The following is a 16016-nucleotide window of genomic DNA, read 5'->3' on the forward strand; positions in this document are numbered from 1 at the left end:
TCACCTCTTTGTTGGTTAATGAAGACAATAGTCTTCATTTTTTGTGTCCCTCAACTGATTTTTTTCCCCTAAAGCAGAATATTTGGGACCCAGTTTGGGGAACAGAGAGGGATCAAGTCACCAAAGCATGGAAAAGGGGCCCATAAAATGGGTCCCGTGTTGAAAACCACACTTGGGACACACACACAAAACCGTATGTCTTAAAGAAATCTGAGAAAACAGCCAGGAAGGAGGACATGGGGACAACATGGAAGCCACAAAGTAAGTGGTAGAAAAACAAAACAAAATGAAATCCAAAACCTAACCTCAACCAAATAACCCTTACTGGAAAAAAAACAAGCAGAAAACTCCATGCCTTGAGAGAAGTGGTAAGATTCACGGGATCCCCTCTCAAGTGGGTGTGCTCTGATCGATGGTGACATGAAATTCTGATCTTTAAAAGAAAGAATAGTAGAAATATTTGAAATACATATCCATCAAAACCAGTAGTTCTGGATGATTAGAACATAAACATTGTTTTGTCTTTTTAAAAATATGTTTTGTATTCTATTGAAAAACCTTACGATAATATATAAAAGTCTGATGAGGGGGCGCCTGGGTGGCTCAGTGGGTTAAGCCTCTGCCTTCGGCTCAGGTCACGATCCCAGGGTCCTGGGATCGAGTCCCGCATCGGGCTCTCTGCTCAGCGGGGAGCCTGCTTCCCTTCCCCTCTCTCTGCCTGCCTCTCTGCCTACTTGTGATCTCAGTCTGTCAAGTGAATAAATAAAATCTTTAAAAAAAAAAGTCTGATGAGAATATAAAAGAAGTACTTCATATAAGAAGGTATTTATAAAAAAATACTCATATAAGTAAATATTGCTACTGGATAATGAATCAACACTCCCAGAATTTGTAGAGTTTTCTTATAGACCCTAGAATTGATGCTGTCCAACCTCCCATCGTTCGTCAGAATTCTCATGTATTTATGCGTTATCTTGGCGCGGTTTCCATACTGGCAGCGTAACCCTGAACATCTGACTTCCCTTCCCATAGCCTTTGATTCTGCATTTGTGGAGACGAACACTGCTTTCTCACATGGCTTTGTGGAGGATTAAATAAAATCATACAACTAAAGCATCTATGTAAACAAAACATCCTTCTTTAAAAAAAAAAAAAAAGTTAGGGGTGGGGCCAAAGAGAAGATTCTGTTGGGAAGTGGTGTCTGACCTGGTCGGTCATCTGTACCTCCTTGGGGTTGTCACACTTCACGGACTGGGCTCCTGGGGACCCCCTAGTGGCATGTGGCCTCCCACTGGTCCTCGGTTGAACCCGGGTGTCTGGCGGACATGTGTTGGAGTATTTGATGGGATCCCAACCCATCTGTGCAGGACTCGATGAGTCTGAGAGGGGCACTCAAGCCGGGGGACCCTGAGTCCCTTCCCTGAGAATCTGGAGAAGCAGGGAAGAGGAACTATGTAGTCTCTTTCTATGGTTGTATCACGCAAATTTGGAAACTGCTGTTGACAACTGTTTTCCACCCCATGAACTAGAAAGCAGAGACCTTTAGTTTGCAGGACGAAAGGAGACAGACAGAGATAGTCAGAGGGAAGCAGAGGCAAGAGGCAGAAAGACACATTCATTTCCCAGAGCGCCCACAACGAACCATCTTGGACTGGGATGGTTTAAAATGACAGAAGCTTACTGTGTCGCAATTCTGGAGGCTGGAAGCTGGAAAGCCAGTGTTAGCGGGACCACGCTCCCTCTGAAGATCTACAGAAACTCTGCTCCTTGCCTTTTTCTTTGCTTCCAGTGTTTGTCAGCAACCTTGCTGCTCCTTGGTTGGTAAAGACATCACTCCAGTCTCCACCTCTCCTCACTCGGCGTTCTTCCCTCTGCGTCTGTTTATCTCAAAAGACCCTATTTCCAAATGAAGCCCTGTTCGCAGGCTCCAGGAGTTAGGTGTTCAACAAATCTTTTGGGGGGCACAATTCAATCCAAAACAGGAGTTCCTGGCTTCTCTGCTGCTCACCACCCCGGGTCCGTGTCTAAGACCAGCTGGATCCTGGCCTTCATGTTCCTTGTGGTGCCCCAAGCCCATCATAAGGGGAGCTAGCCAGAGCAGATTTGCGCTGTTTCTTGTCAGAGAGTCCTAATTAATGTGCTCGGCATGTTCCAACTCTGTTACTGTTTCCTCTTTTCCCACCTGAGACATGCTGCAGCTTTTACATTTTTTGGCTAAGCGCTGAAAGGGTAGCAGGGGATCAAACAGGAAAACCATGCAATGAACAAAATACAGGTTTCCGATGCAATCACCTCTTTCGAGAGTAAAGTCACCTGACATCCAAGGATAGCCTTTTTCAAACCATTTTGTACGAAATGTGGCTTCAGGGAAAAATTCACAACAAAGATGTTTGTGCTTTACATTCTATGATTGCCAAGCATTGCCGATAAGGAACCAAAACTTGAGAGATTAGAATTTGCCCAGCGACCCATGGCCAAAGCGCCAAACTGAGAAGGAAAACACGACCCCTCCACCCCGCTTCGCCATAGCTGATGACTGAATTCTGACATTCACATTGAAAGTGAAGACCAAACACCGCTGTCATGTTCCAGAGTATCATTTGATGAAATTGTCTGATTTCTCAACTGTCTACAGAGAGCCTCCTACGTACTGGGCACTAGACTAAACATCCCAGCAACAGAGACCACCACCAGCATCTAACAAGGTAGGTAAATTAAAATCATTATTATCTTTAAAGAAGCAGAAAGCAGACTGTAATTTGGCCAAGGTCCCACACAGCGAGCTCTGAGCAAGAAACCACTGAGATCCTTTCTCCCTCACTCTGCATTTTTCATGTTTTTAACCACACTATATTTCCACCATGCATGAAAATTCCGTGTTTGTTCCCCATTTGTTCTAATCTGTGTTTCGGAAAAAAAAAAGTTTTAGTTTAAAAAAAAAAAACCATATTATGCAACAAATGGCATGACCAGAAAATGAAAGGGGACTGTTTTAGATTAGCAGAGACTCAAGAGACAGAACAAAAGGACATATGTGAGTTCATGTGGATTTGGATTTCAACAGAACAAATGTAGAGACGCTTTTTAAGACAACCGGGGAATTCTTATTATGGTCTGGGTATTATAATTCCACGAACTACTGTTAATTTTGGTAGGTGTGATAAATGACCTGTGGTGATCTAAGAAAATGTCCATCAATTTTATAACATGATGAAGTATGCAGGAGTGAAATGGCATGAAATCTGAAATGTGCTTGGAAAAGATTGCAGTGAAGTGGAAAAAGAGGGACCAAAGGTGACAAATTCTTGGTGATAACTTACTCTACATTCCGTGTTATAGAAATTTATTCTACTATTTGTATACTTTTGTTTGAAATTTTTCATGGTAAACTCAGGAAAGACATATAAATAAAATAGTTGTAGAGTTATCACACAGTAACCTGTCTTTATCACGTAATCATCGCATCATTTCAAACATACATTTTGCATTCGATAGTTTCTCCATGGAGTTCCTGGTGCTCTTGGGCACGGCACCATATATAAATATATATATATATATATATATATATATATATATATATTTTTTTTTTTTTAAGATTTTATTTATTTATTTGACAGAGAGAGAGAGAGATCACGAGTAGGCAGAGAGGCAGGCGGGGGGGGGGCGGGTGGAGCGGGCTCCCTGCTGAGCAGAGGGCCCGATGCAGTGTGCGACCCTAGGACCCTGAGACCATGACCTGAGCTGAAGGCAGAGGCTTTAGCCCACTGAGCCACCAAGGCACCCCCCTATATATTTTTAATTTAATAAAGTTTAAAGCATATCCCAGACATCATGTTATCTCATGCAGTCTTCCTTCCCCATGGTTTGCTCAAAATAGGAAGGAAATAAAACATTACTGCTTTCTGGATGTTTTGTTCTAGGGCAGGCAGTTGGGAGAAGACAGTCAGTCCAGAAACTAGTAAATAGAAACGGATCGATAGAAACGTAACAAGAGAAACGAGTTGGGGGAGGGCGCAGGGAACGATGGGGCAGGTGTAATTTTGCATTGCTGTGGTCAAGGAAAGCTCTCCTGATGCATGGGCTCAGAGCGGAGTCTTGAGCTACGCAAGGGGGCCAGCATTGGGGACAGCATTCCAGACAGAAGGCATGGCATGTGTCTGTGAGCCTGGGGAGAGGGCCAGGTAGGGCAGTGGGTGATGAGGTCAGCAGGGTGCCTGGACCAGATGAGGTAGGGCTGCGTGTAAGGGGGGGGTCCCCAAGTCCACTCCCAGGTTCAAGGATTTCACAGGAGGACCCGCAGGTTCAGCATATAATCATACTCACGACTTCGATTTGTTACAGCGAAAGCATCCAAGGCAAAATCAGCAAAGGCAAAAGGTGCGTGGGGCAATTCGGGGAAGACAGGCATAAGCTTCCAGAGTCCTCTGCCTCTTGGAGTCACAGAACATGTTTACTTCCCTACCAGCACGCTGTGATAATGTGTGGAAAGAGTTGTCTATCGGGGAAACGCATTATAGACTCAGTGCCCTAGGGTCTTTATTGGGGGCTGATTCCATTGTATCCTCTGCCTGACATGTATCTAAATCCCAGGCTTCCAGAAGGAAATAGGGTGTTCGGCATACACCGTATCATTTATAGAAATAGTTCGGGACCAGTGAACCACCCTTACCAGTTCATGGTGGGAACCTTCTAGAAATCTAAGTTTCCAGATATCAGCCAAGGACTAACCTTCTAAGAAGGCCCCCGTCAGCCCAGTGGTCGAGCCTGCTCTGCTTACGTGCCTCTGCACGAGAGACTTGCAAACAGCGGTGAGGATTTTGGAACGTGGGAAGGAGAGGCTGGAAATGGAGCATTTCTTCCCCCTTTGACACCACAGAGACATGAAGAGAGAACAGAGACCCCTGGGAATACCAATGCCAGTGGCACACTTTCCTAGGCATTCCCTGGGACCCTGCACCCCTCTCGGATGGAGATGACTTTCAGCAAAGCGTGTGAGTGAGGAGGCTGCACTGGGAAGGGAGGGGTTCCAACCTCCCCGTAGCCCAGGCATGCTTATAAGAGGTGCTTGGGGCCTATGGGGATGGGGAGCTTCAGAGACCATCCATGGACCAGCAGAGGCCCAGGAAAGAACGAAATGAGAGAGCTGCCTGACCCAGTCCAGTGCTAGGCGCCAGCATGTCATTCTAGAAGGCGACAGGAGGCCAATCACATTTTAGTGGTTTACCAGTTCTCCCTACCTCAATTGCCACCCCCCCCCCCCCCCGTGAGGACACAGCAAGAAGGTGGCGGTCTAGAAGCCAGGAAGAGGGTTCTCACTAGAGAACTTGGACTTGGAGCCTCCAGAACTGCCAGAAGGTAAACGTGTGTTGTATAGGTCATCCCCTGCTCCCCGCCCCCCATCTCCGGGATTCTGTTATGGTGCCCGAGCCAAGACACCACTTCTACACAGACACCATGAAGGCAGAAGAAAAGGGAGGAGGCCAGCATCAAAATGACATAGTTGAAAAATATCAGCATTTATCCCCAAGAAATCGAGTAATTTAAAAGATTCCTTTCTTTTTACAAAAAGTCTTTATGAAGTATCAAAAGTCCATAAAACCTATAAAAAAAATCACCAGTGGAAGATTCCATTTTAGTGCTCTTAAAATGGAATAGTCAATGTCAATTTGCAATGGTTCATAGCACTTTTCCTAGAAAATCTTGAAATTTAATCAGAATCTTTAAAAGAGTTTCACAAAGAACCTGAGCAGAATTTTCATGTTTTGGTAGTTGACATATTAGGAAAACATAACTGAGAATTAGAAAATTCAAAACCATATGAATTTTATGGGAACTGAAAACCACAGAAACTAAAGGATGTCTTTTGAAGTCAGCTTACAAGGTGAGAGGTGGCTTCTAAATCATTTTGTAAGGATCATTTCTTTAAAAACAATGTTTCTAAGGTCCAGTGAAGATAAACACAGTAGCTAGAAATTAGAAGCTATAAAATTCTATCTACAGTGCTGAGTTTCAGGAAAAGGGAGAGTACTTTTATTATGTTCTTGCCCCTAGAAATTTGTTGTTATTTCTTGTATATTAATTGCCCCCCCGGGAAAGAGACTATTCAAACGAGAAGAGGATGACACCGTGAAGTAGAATTTAATGTTTTCCCTTTTACCAGTCAGCGGAGTGCAGTGCTCACAAGGAGATCAGAGTGGCTGCAGTAAATTAAAGAAAGTGGTTTCTTTGGACATCTGAAGAGTGTGGGTAAATTTGCAACCCGGTATGCGTTCAATGAATACTTAAGAGGACCTACCATTTGCTAGTGCTACGGGGAACTAGGTATTCGGGGAATTGGGGAGGGGTGTAAAACAGACTCAATTCCTCCTCGCACAGAAATGAGGTTGTTCAACCCTGCAAATAGGTTGTCAGGCTGAGCCCCCACATGAATGCACAGGATTTAATCAGGCAAGAATGGGAAGGATAGTGTGTTGCGAGGGGGGGGGGTCCAGAAAAAAAAAAGCGTCCTGGAGCATATGTCCCTCAAAAGCCTGGGGCAGCCTATCAGTCAGGGTTCTTCAAAGAAACAGAACACGTATATGTGTTAAGATATTCCGTTCAAGGAACCAGCTTATGTGATTTGTAGGGCTAACGTGTGTGAAATATGTAGGGCAGGCAAGCAGGCTGGAAATTCTCCAGCTGGAGCTGACACTGCAGTCCTGAGATAGAATTTCTTCTTCCTCAGGGAAATACTGATTTTTGTCGAGACCTTCAACTGATTGGGTGAGGCCCACCCAGATGATCAAGGGTGATCTCCCTCACTCTAAATCAGCTTGTTGGAGATGTTGACCCCATCTACAAAATGCCTTCACAGCAACACCTAGATCATTAGTTTAGTTAATTGACTAACCTAGTCCAGATTGAGTAACTATAGCCTAGTCAAGTTGACACATGGAAGTAATCATTTTGGATGGGACCAGCATTACAGGCAAGCGAGAGGGGCTAATCTCCATGTATACCCAGCAAGCCATAAGTGGACGGTGGTACAACCAGACCAAATTGGGCTGGTCAAGGGCTAAGCTGAAGAGTGCTGTCCAGGCCTGGCCTTCTACCCAAGCCTTCCTTAGATTATACGGGTTGAGAAAACCAGGGTCCTATGCAATCTTTATGTTTCTTACCAGACAGGGAGGGGGTTTTCCCTCCCCATCTGGCTGCTGCTGAAAGCAAGACCCTCCCCGCGAACCAAACCTCAGCGGCAGCTAAACCCCAGCCACCGACATAGAAGAACAGGGCTTTACACTTACCCTTATTTTAGCTCTGCATTTGTTCACTTGGCAAACATTTATTGAGCCCCTACGGTGTACCAGGGTTGCTCTAGATACTAGACAGGAAGAAGTGAACAACAGTTTATATTCTAGCAAGGGAGACAGATGTCATACGAGCAGACAGGTAAATGCCTCAGATCATTCCAGATTAAAAAAATGCCAGGAGGACATTTTGAAAGTCAAATGCCATAGGGAGTAGCTAGAAATGGGGAGCAGTATTGGACAGGGTGGTCAGGGAGGACATCTCTGAGGAGGTGACTTTTTTTTGGTAAGATTTATTTATTTATGGGGGGAAGGGGCAGAGGGAGAAGAGGGAGAGAGAATCTCAAGCAGACTCCCCACTGAGTGTGGAGCCCAACGTGGGGCTCGATCTCATGACACAGAGATCATGACCTGAGCCAAAATCCAGACTCAGATGCTTAAGTGACTGAGCCACCCTGGCACCCCTAGGAGGTACATTTTGAGCAGGGACCTGGGTGGTGACAAATTGGGACACAAAGAGCAAAGTATCACCCTACGGATTCCCTAAACCATGACCCAAACCAAACCAAAGCCTAGACTTTGTCACATGAATTAAGCCTGATCTTCCCATTCTTTCCCCAGCATGAGAATCATGCGTCCTATTTATGTAACAATCGCATTTTCTTGTTTCCGCCTCCGATGCCTTGACATCCTGGGGCTGTGCTGACCTTGGAGGGACCACATCTCCCAGGTTTAGCCAATTTCTGGAGAGTCTGCAAGCTCATCTTTCAAATACCAACCAGTCTGAAGCCCACACCCCCAACCACCTTTTCTCTTGGGCTCTCCCCCTCTGCGACCCTATTCCTGTGTCTTCATCACCCCGGACCACATACCAGACAAGCAGGGACAGAGCTCGTCCTCCGTAGGGCCCACTGGAGTCGCTCCAACTAGCTAACCCTAAACCAGCCCATCCTGCCTTGCCTTGACTTTCCCAAGGAAACCGAAGTACAGGTTCTTGCTCACATTTAGTTTGTTCCCTCTGTCTCCCGATGACTCTGGAGCTTCCCCACCGAGGGCCTGGCATGGTGGACTGTGTCCTCTGTTTCCAGGAAAGGTGGGGAATACTAAAAACTTCTGTCTTTATAACAGTCATTACTCTGTCTACACGTCTTACCATACCTAATTACAAGTAGTCCCAGGTACATTTTTTTAATCGTTTTAATCGTTTACATGGATCTTCATTAAACTTCTTCCTGTTAGCCTTGGACCAGTGTCCCGAGCTGTCGCCACCCTTTGAAACTCTTGGGTTGTCTTCTATCACTACACGCATCCCTCCGGTCTTTGTGTCACCAGCAGACCTGCTAAATGCCTCCTGTGTGTTCACATTCATCTCACATTACGTCATCAGCGGAGTCAGGGCCAAGCCCTGTGTGTGATATTTATTTGCCCAGAGATGCTCCCCACCATGTTCACGCGCCACCACCGTATAAAGGTTTCGAGTCACCTTATTTTAACTTCTCTAAAATCTCCTTATCACAAGCCTGACATTTCCCCATCGACAGCACAATCGCTGATGTTAATTGCTTGCTGAAGTTAAGAACAGCCTCACCTTGCCCTATCAACCCAGAGGCAGCTTCCAAAACAGGAGACATGGGTGCCTGGGTGGCTCAGTTAGTTGCTTGCCTTCTGCTCCCAGGGCCCTGGGATCGAGCTCTGTGTCGGGCTCCTTGCTCAGTGGAGAGCCTGCTTCCCCCTCTCCCTCTGCTGCTCCCCCTGCCTGTGCTCTCTCTCTCCCTGTCAAATGAATAAATAAAATCTTTAAAAGACAAAAAACAAAAAAGGGAGACAGGATGGAATTTTCTATGACTTACACTTAGTGGGTTCACATGGTCCTCAGTAATCACGTTAATCTCAAACTGCTTGTGAGAAATCCTTGCCAAACACACAAACATCATCTGTAGGTTCGTCTTATCCCTTTAAAAACAAAACAGGGCGCTCTTTGCTGTAAGTGAGAGTCATTGCTTCTTTGCTCTGCAGAAGCTCAAACGTCGCTGATAGAATGTGCGGGAATTAGGGGACATAGTGTGGAGGTTGACACTCATTCACAGCAAAGATGTAATTAGTGGTGAGTCAAGACACACAATTCCCAAGATGTTAAAATGAGTGGATTCTGGGCACTTATTAGCAAAAAAACCATGAACTGCCCATTGTGAGGAGAAACACGAAAGGAAGAAAAATTAAAACCGAGGAATGTATAATTAGAGCAAAACTGCCTTTAAAAAGTTATCTCTATTATTTTTTTTTCAGCCTCTACTCCCACTTCAAACACAGTGGAATATTTTTAACATTTCCCATGAATGTTTCTTAAATTAGAATATGGAAAGTATTAAACTAATGTATGTTTTTATTAAAGCAATGAATGCTGCTTTTAAAATAAAATTAGTCTCTGAAAGGACCCGGGAGTTCATTTTTCTTTTTAATTTAAAGGCTAGGAACTAGCTACTTTGATTTAAAAAGAAATGATTATACTCTGCCCATTCCATGCTTTAATGTGGTTTTATTACATTTGGGGCTAAGTTTTTTGTTTTTTGTTTTTCCTCAGCGCAACAAAGAAATATCAAAAAGGAGCTCAAAGCAAGAACTTCAGCATTCTTTCCATTAAAAAAAAAATCCTCAAGTTGGGGTGGCTTTTAAAAATTAACAACCTTTTCTCCTGACGGAAAACATGTGCTTTTTTGTCCGTGTTATTGTGAAATGAGCGGACGGCAGACTCGGGGAGTCGCTGCTGGGTCCCATGATGGCAGCCAGAAGGATCCAAGGTAGGATTTCAGCACCAAGAATTCAGAGGCGCCTGGTAACCAGGCCGAAGGAGAGAGCGCCCTTAGCCTAACCAGGCGACCGGCATGGACAGGAGGAGCACAAGGGAGAACAAAACTCCACCCCTGAAATGTACATGGTGACCTCACTTCAAGGCAGGTTGATAGTACAAATGTTGAATGGGGGCGCCTGGGTGGCTCAGTGGGTTAAGCTTCTGCTTCAGCTCAGGTCATGATCTCAGGGTCCTGGAATCGAGCCCCGCATCAGGCTCTCTGCTCAGCAGGGAGCCTGCTTCCTCCTCTCTCTCTGCCTGCCTCTCTGCCTACTTGTGATCTGTCAAATAAATCAATAAAATCTTTAAAAAATAATGTTGAATAACACGCAGGAATCACACAGTCTCTATACTCAAGTGAGCCGGGCTGACAACAATGGATGTGTTTAAGACCCACGGAGAAAAATATTAAATATTTAAGAACCAGATGATACTTAGGTGTGCCTTGATTCTGCTTCATGAAATATATAATGAATCGCTTCTAAAGGTTGCTGGGATTCGACTCAACCCAGGTGCTTGTTCTCAGGGTCTTAGGAGAGCAGAAAATTGGAGGTCGAGGCTTTGCTGTCTCAAGCACTCCGTGGAGAGACCGAGGTCCCAGGGAAGGAGACTTTGCCCAAGGAAGCAGTAGAATCATTCTTAGATGCTGACCCTTCTGGAGGGAGGAGTGGCCATTCAATGTCCTTCATCCTACCTTTCATTATGGGAAACTTCAGCCAATTCAGAAAGAGCGAGAATACTATCACAAGCTTCCATCGGCCAATCTGGTTTCATCTATAATCCGCTCCCCTCCCCCAAGAGCCCCCAATCCACACCATCAGGCATTGCTTTGAAGCAAATTCTAGATATGATATAATTTCATCTGAAAATGCTTCAGTGTCTGATGCCTGCGGATGTGTGTGTGTATGACTGTTTTCAGATTTGATCATAATACCCTAAGTTTGCTAATAACATTCACGTCCAAATTTCCCCAGTTGTCTCATTAATGCTTGTATGCTTGGTTTGTATGAAACAAAGTCTGCACGTGGCATTTTTTTGGTCAGTATGTCTCTTAAATTTCCTTTAATGTAGAGGCTCTTCTTCCCTTTGTTACTTGGGTAGGTTTTTTTTTTTTTTTTTTTCCTTGCGATTTTTTGTTGTTGAAGGAATCAGGTCATTTGCCTTATATAGCTTTCCACATTCTGGATTTTGCTGACGACATCCTTGCGGTATAAATATGGTCCTCTGACCCCAAAATGTCCTGTAACTGGTAGTTAGATTTAAAGACTCGATTCAGTTGAATTCCATATTTTTAAAGGAATACTCTATTTGCAGATTTTTAAAAAAGAAGCCAATAATATCCGGTGGTCTCTTAATGTGGTTGGTTTGTGGCCATTGATGATCCTTGCTTAAATTCTTTATTTCATTAACAAACACTTGGACACTGACTGGATATTTTTAGATGTGGTAATTAAATCACAGTTATGTGTTGAAAGGGAGCTTTTATCTTTTAGAGATACATACTGAAATATTTACAGATATATTCTGTTTCTATTATTCCTTCTTTATTTATAGACGTTTTAACGTTCTAGAATGAGAAACGTCTAGAAGAATGCCATTCATATTGGAAGGTCAGACCCAAGGATGCTTTCTTTCCTTGTACTAGGTTCTGAAACAGTAAGTGCGTTCTACAGGACTCCTTGGGACTAGGGGATTGGGTTTCTCTAACAGCTGCGATATGGACTTGGGAATTTTAACCTATCTGAAGACTGGTCTCTTTTCTCCCAAAGCTTTAAGGCACTACAACCAGGACTACCCAACTGTAAAAGCAGCTTTCTTATTAAAGAAACAATGGTCAAAAATAACGGGATGACAAGAAAAGGGACAGGAAGAAAGGGTTTCAAAATGTGGTATCCTGGGACATGCATTAGGGAAATGCAAGGGTCTTCAGAATGAGAAAAATCGAATGTTCCTTTTCCCAAGGATCGTCTGTGGGGTGGCCGGAAGCAGGTCAGCAGGAGAAAATGCGAACCTTGACCCCAGCTGCTGCAGGCTCCCTCTGTTTGGGGCTGGACTGAGTCTTCTCCCACGAAGTCAGTCTCCCCACCCCTCCCTGCTTTATCTGAGTGTTCGTGCGAGATAAGAGAATAAGTGCCACAGCTCCTAAGTCTGTCTGTTCAAAGATGGGGGGGGGGTGACGACGAGGAAAGGGGGTGTACCCACATCCTACATTCGACAAATAAGCCCGAAGAGTAAGACAGCAGTGCACGATTCCGGCTGATTCTTCTATCACCAGGTAACCCAACAACTGCGACAAATGCACCTAGAGTCATTCATCAGGACTCTGCTTCCAGCTGGGTGCACAGAACCGCTCAGCTTCCCAGCCTGGGGGTCGGAGCTGGCGGGGGGGGGGCGGGGGGAGGACCCTGGCGGGGCGGGGGGGGCCCTGGCCCAGCCCCCCAGCGCACGCGCAGCTCTCAAAACCCGCGCACCCAGAGGCCATCCCAAAGGCACCTGTAGAAAAATGAGCAGACCCTTATTAAGGAGATAATTAATTAGCCCTGAAACCTCATAGTAAATGGAATGCATTAATAATTCATGGACAGGCGCTCATCCGCCCCCCGCCCCCGCCTCCTGGGACACAGACTTCCTGTATCTGTGGCTTTTGGGGGGGACCCCACAGTCGAGCAGTTATTAGGGAAAGCTGGGCAGCCCTGAGGTCGGCCGTGGGAAAAGGGCAGAAATCACACAGTGCTGTCCGCTGGGACTGGCTGCCTTAATCTCACCAGGAAAGCAGGCAGGAAATTAAAGAATCACAAAATACCGACATGAAGAGAATCGGCGAAGGAGGGAGCGGGTGGCAGGGCTTTTCTTCCCCTCCCGCAGGTGGTGGAGCCAGTGACAGCCGGCGAAGGGGAGGAAATGGCCAGAAGAGGCCACGCTAACACCTGATGGCAGCGTCCATATTCTTATAGAGATCTTCACCATTTCCAAAGCTCATTATCCCATTGGAGCCCCAAAACATCTCCTTGAGGGAGGCGTAAACTTTTTTTTTTTTTCAGACGTATTTGCTCAACAAAATATTTATTGTATGCAGGTGCTGGGTGGATTTCAGGAAACACAGACATCAGGAGTCTGTGTCCCAGGATTTAGGAGTTTTTCTGATAGTTTCTGGTTGTACAAGGCTGAGCTATGCAAATAATTAGATGATCGTGGCTAAGGTTATAGGTGATACCACCAGTACTTGTGTTCATAGCAGCGTTATTCACGGTAGCAAAGAAGAGATACAGCCCAGCTAGCCACTGACAGATGCATGGTGGACACAACGTGGTCCATCCATGCGCTGTTCACACACATCCATACACTGTCCTTTCTTGGAAAGGAAAAGCATCCTGTGGACATCATGCCCAGTGAAATAAACTAGACACAAAAGACAAATACGGGATGATTCCACTCACACAAGGTATCTAGAGTGGTCCGGCTCAGAGAGACAGAAAGTTAAATGGGGGTTGCCAAGGGCTGGCTGGGGAGGAAGAATGGGGAGTTATGGTCTAACGGGTGTAAGAGTTTCCGTTTGGGAGGCTAAAAAAATCTCGGAGGTGGGTTGCCCAGCAGTGTGATTGTACTTCCTACTGAGTTGTACACTTCAAAATAGTTACAATCGGGGCACCTGGGGGGCTCGTTCAGTTGAGCATCCAACTCTTGATTTCAGCTCAGGTCAAGATCTCAGGGCTGTGAGATGGAGCCCCCCCCCCCCGCCCAGGGCTCCTCGCTCAGTGGGGAGTCTACTTGTCCTTCTCGCTCTGACCCTCCCTCCACCACCTCACCCCTGCTCACTGGCGCGCTCTCTCAAATAAATAATAATTAAAATATTTTAAAATAGTCACAATAGTGTGTTTTATGTCATGTATATTTTACCACAGTTAATATGCACAATTCCCAACTGAGAGAAAGATGTCTGAATGATTGTACTGTGCATGATGACGTCATGTTGGCTGATGTTGTAACTGTTTAACCTGATCTATCATATCTGTTATCATTTATTATCAACTGTCCTACAGGATCTTTTTTTTAAAGATCCCATTCATTCATTCATTCATTCATTCAAGAGAAAGAGAGCACAACCAGGGGCAGGGAGAAGGAGACGCAGACTCCACCCTGGGCAAGAGCCCAGTGCGGGGCTCGATCCTCGTTCTCTGGGATCATGACCTGAGCGAAGGCAGCCGCTTCATGACTGAGTCCCCGAGGTGTCCCTGAGCCTAATGGATCTTGAGATGCTATGGCACTTCCCGAGCAATCGCCATCGTGGTGGTTCATGGTTTACCAAGGGGCACCAGGCAGATAAGCTGCAGACAGAGGAGAGATTCCAACCCAGCTGAGCCTGGCTCCAGAGTCCTGGCCTTTATCCAATATAAATACTGTCTCTCTCCAGATTCAAATGAATCTTTTGTTTAAAAAAAGATTTATTTATTATCTAGGAGAGAGAGAGAGAGAGTGTGTGTGTGTGTGTGCAGGGAGTGGGAGAGTCGGGAGAGAGCATGTCGAGCCGACTTGCACTGACCTGAAGCCCGACGGCCCTTCTGATCACAGGGCCCTGTGCGCAGAGGTCCTACGCACATGAAGCTGGCCGTGCTGCAGAGCAAATACACAGGAATCCAGGCTACTGTTTCCTCTACACTGGTATCTTTAAAACTTTTTCAATAATAAAATGATTTAAAGTTTGTTGATTGATTAGATTTTCATTTGTAGACAATGGCATATAATGATGACTCTCAAAGTATAATCCCCAGGCCAGCGTTACCAGCATCAGCAGCAAATTTGTTGAAAATGCAAATGTCTAGGACACCTGGGTGGCTCAGTTGGTAAATCGGCTGCCTTGGGCTCAGGTCATGATCTCAGGGTCCTGGGATCAAGTCCTTCCTGCTCAGCAGGGAGCCTGCTTCTCCCTTGGCCTGCCGCTCCCCCTGCTTGTGCTTTCTCTCTCTTTCTATCTCTGTGATAAACAAATATCTTTAAAAATAAATGCAGTTGGCAGCCTGAGTGAACTTCAGGCCCACGATCAGCGGGTTCAGAAGGTAGGGCCCAGCAGGCTTGTCACATGAAGGCCTCCCGGGGATTCCGTGCTGCAGTTTCAGAGTCACTGGGAGATATGTTGCCTGAGGCCGTACATTTAGTCATTAGCAGAACTGGGACTCAAGGCCGGGAGTCAGGCTCTGAGTGCAAACTTTCCCCAGGGTTCGATGTAATCACCAGGCAGAAGGTAGAACCAAAGAAGCAATTACCCAGCAAATGTCTGCACACTGTGGACTCCCCTGATCTGTCCTTCCTCACGGAACAGGCAAACCAAGCCCTACAGCCACGGAGGCTCACTGCACAGGTCCATCTGCTTAAAGGTACAACCCTGAGGTCCCATCAACAGCCACCGAGAGTGTAGACCAAGTCCCGAAGACACCCCTGAGTCGCAACCCAGCGCACGCATGGATGGCCAGAAGGATGGTTGAGTAGTTTGACAGAATGCTAACTTGGTTAAACTGTGTTCCCAAAAGATGTGCTGAAGGCCTAACCCCAGGATCCTGTGCATGCGACCTTGTTTGGAAACAGGTCTGTGAAGGCATAGTTAAGTTAAGATGGGGTCATACCAGAATGGCCTAGGTCCAAATCCAGTATGACCAATGACTTTCTAAGAAGAGCAGAGAGACACAGAATTGTTATGGGCTGAACTATATCCCCCTCAAATTCATATATTTGAAGTTCTAACCTCCAGGGTGACGGCTTTGGAAATAGGATCTTTCAGGAGGTAATAGGGTAAAATGAGGCCATAGGGTAGGACCCTAATCTAACAAGCCTGGGGTCCTTAAAAGAGAAGGAAGAGACCCCAGAGAGCTCCCTTTTTTTCTTGGTGC

Source organism: Mustela putorius, unplaced genomic scaffold (genome assembly GCF_011764305.1).
Source record: "Mustela putorius furo isolate JIRA1106 unplaced genomic scaffold, ASM1176430v1.1 tig00000551_pilon_pilon_pilon, whole genome shotgun sequence".
Lineage (NCBI taxonomy): Eukaryota > Metazoa > Chordata > Mammalia > Carnivora > Mustelidae > Mustela > Mustela putorius.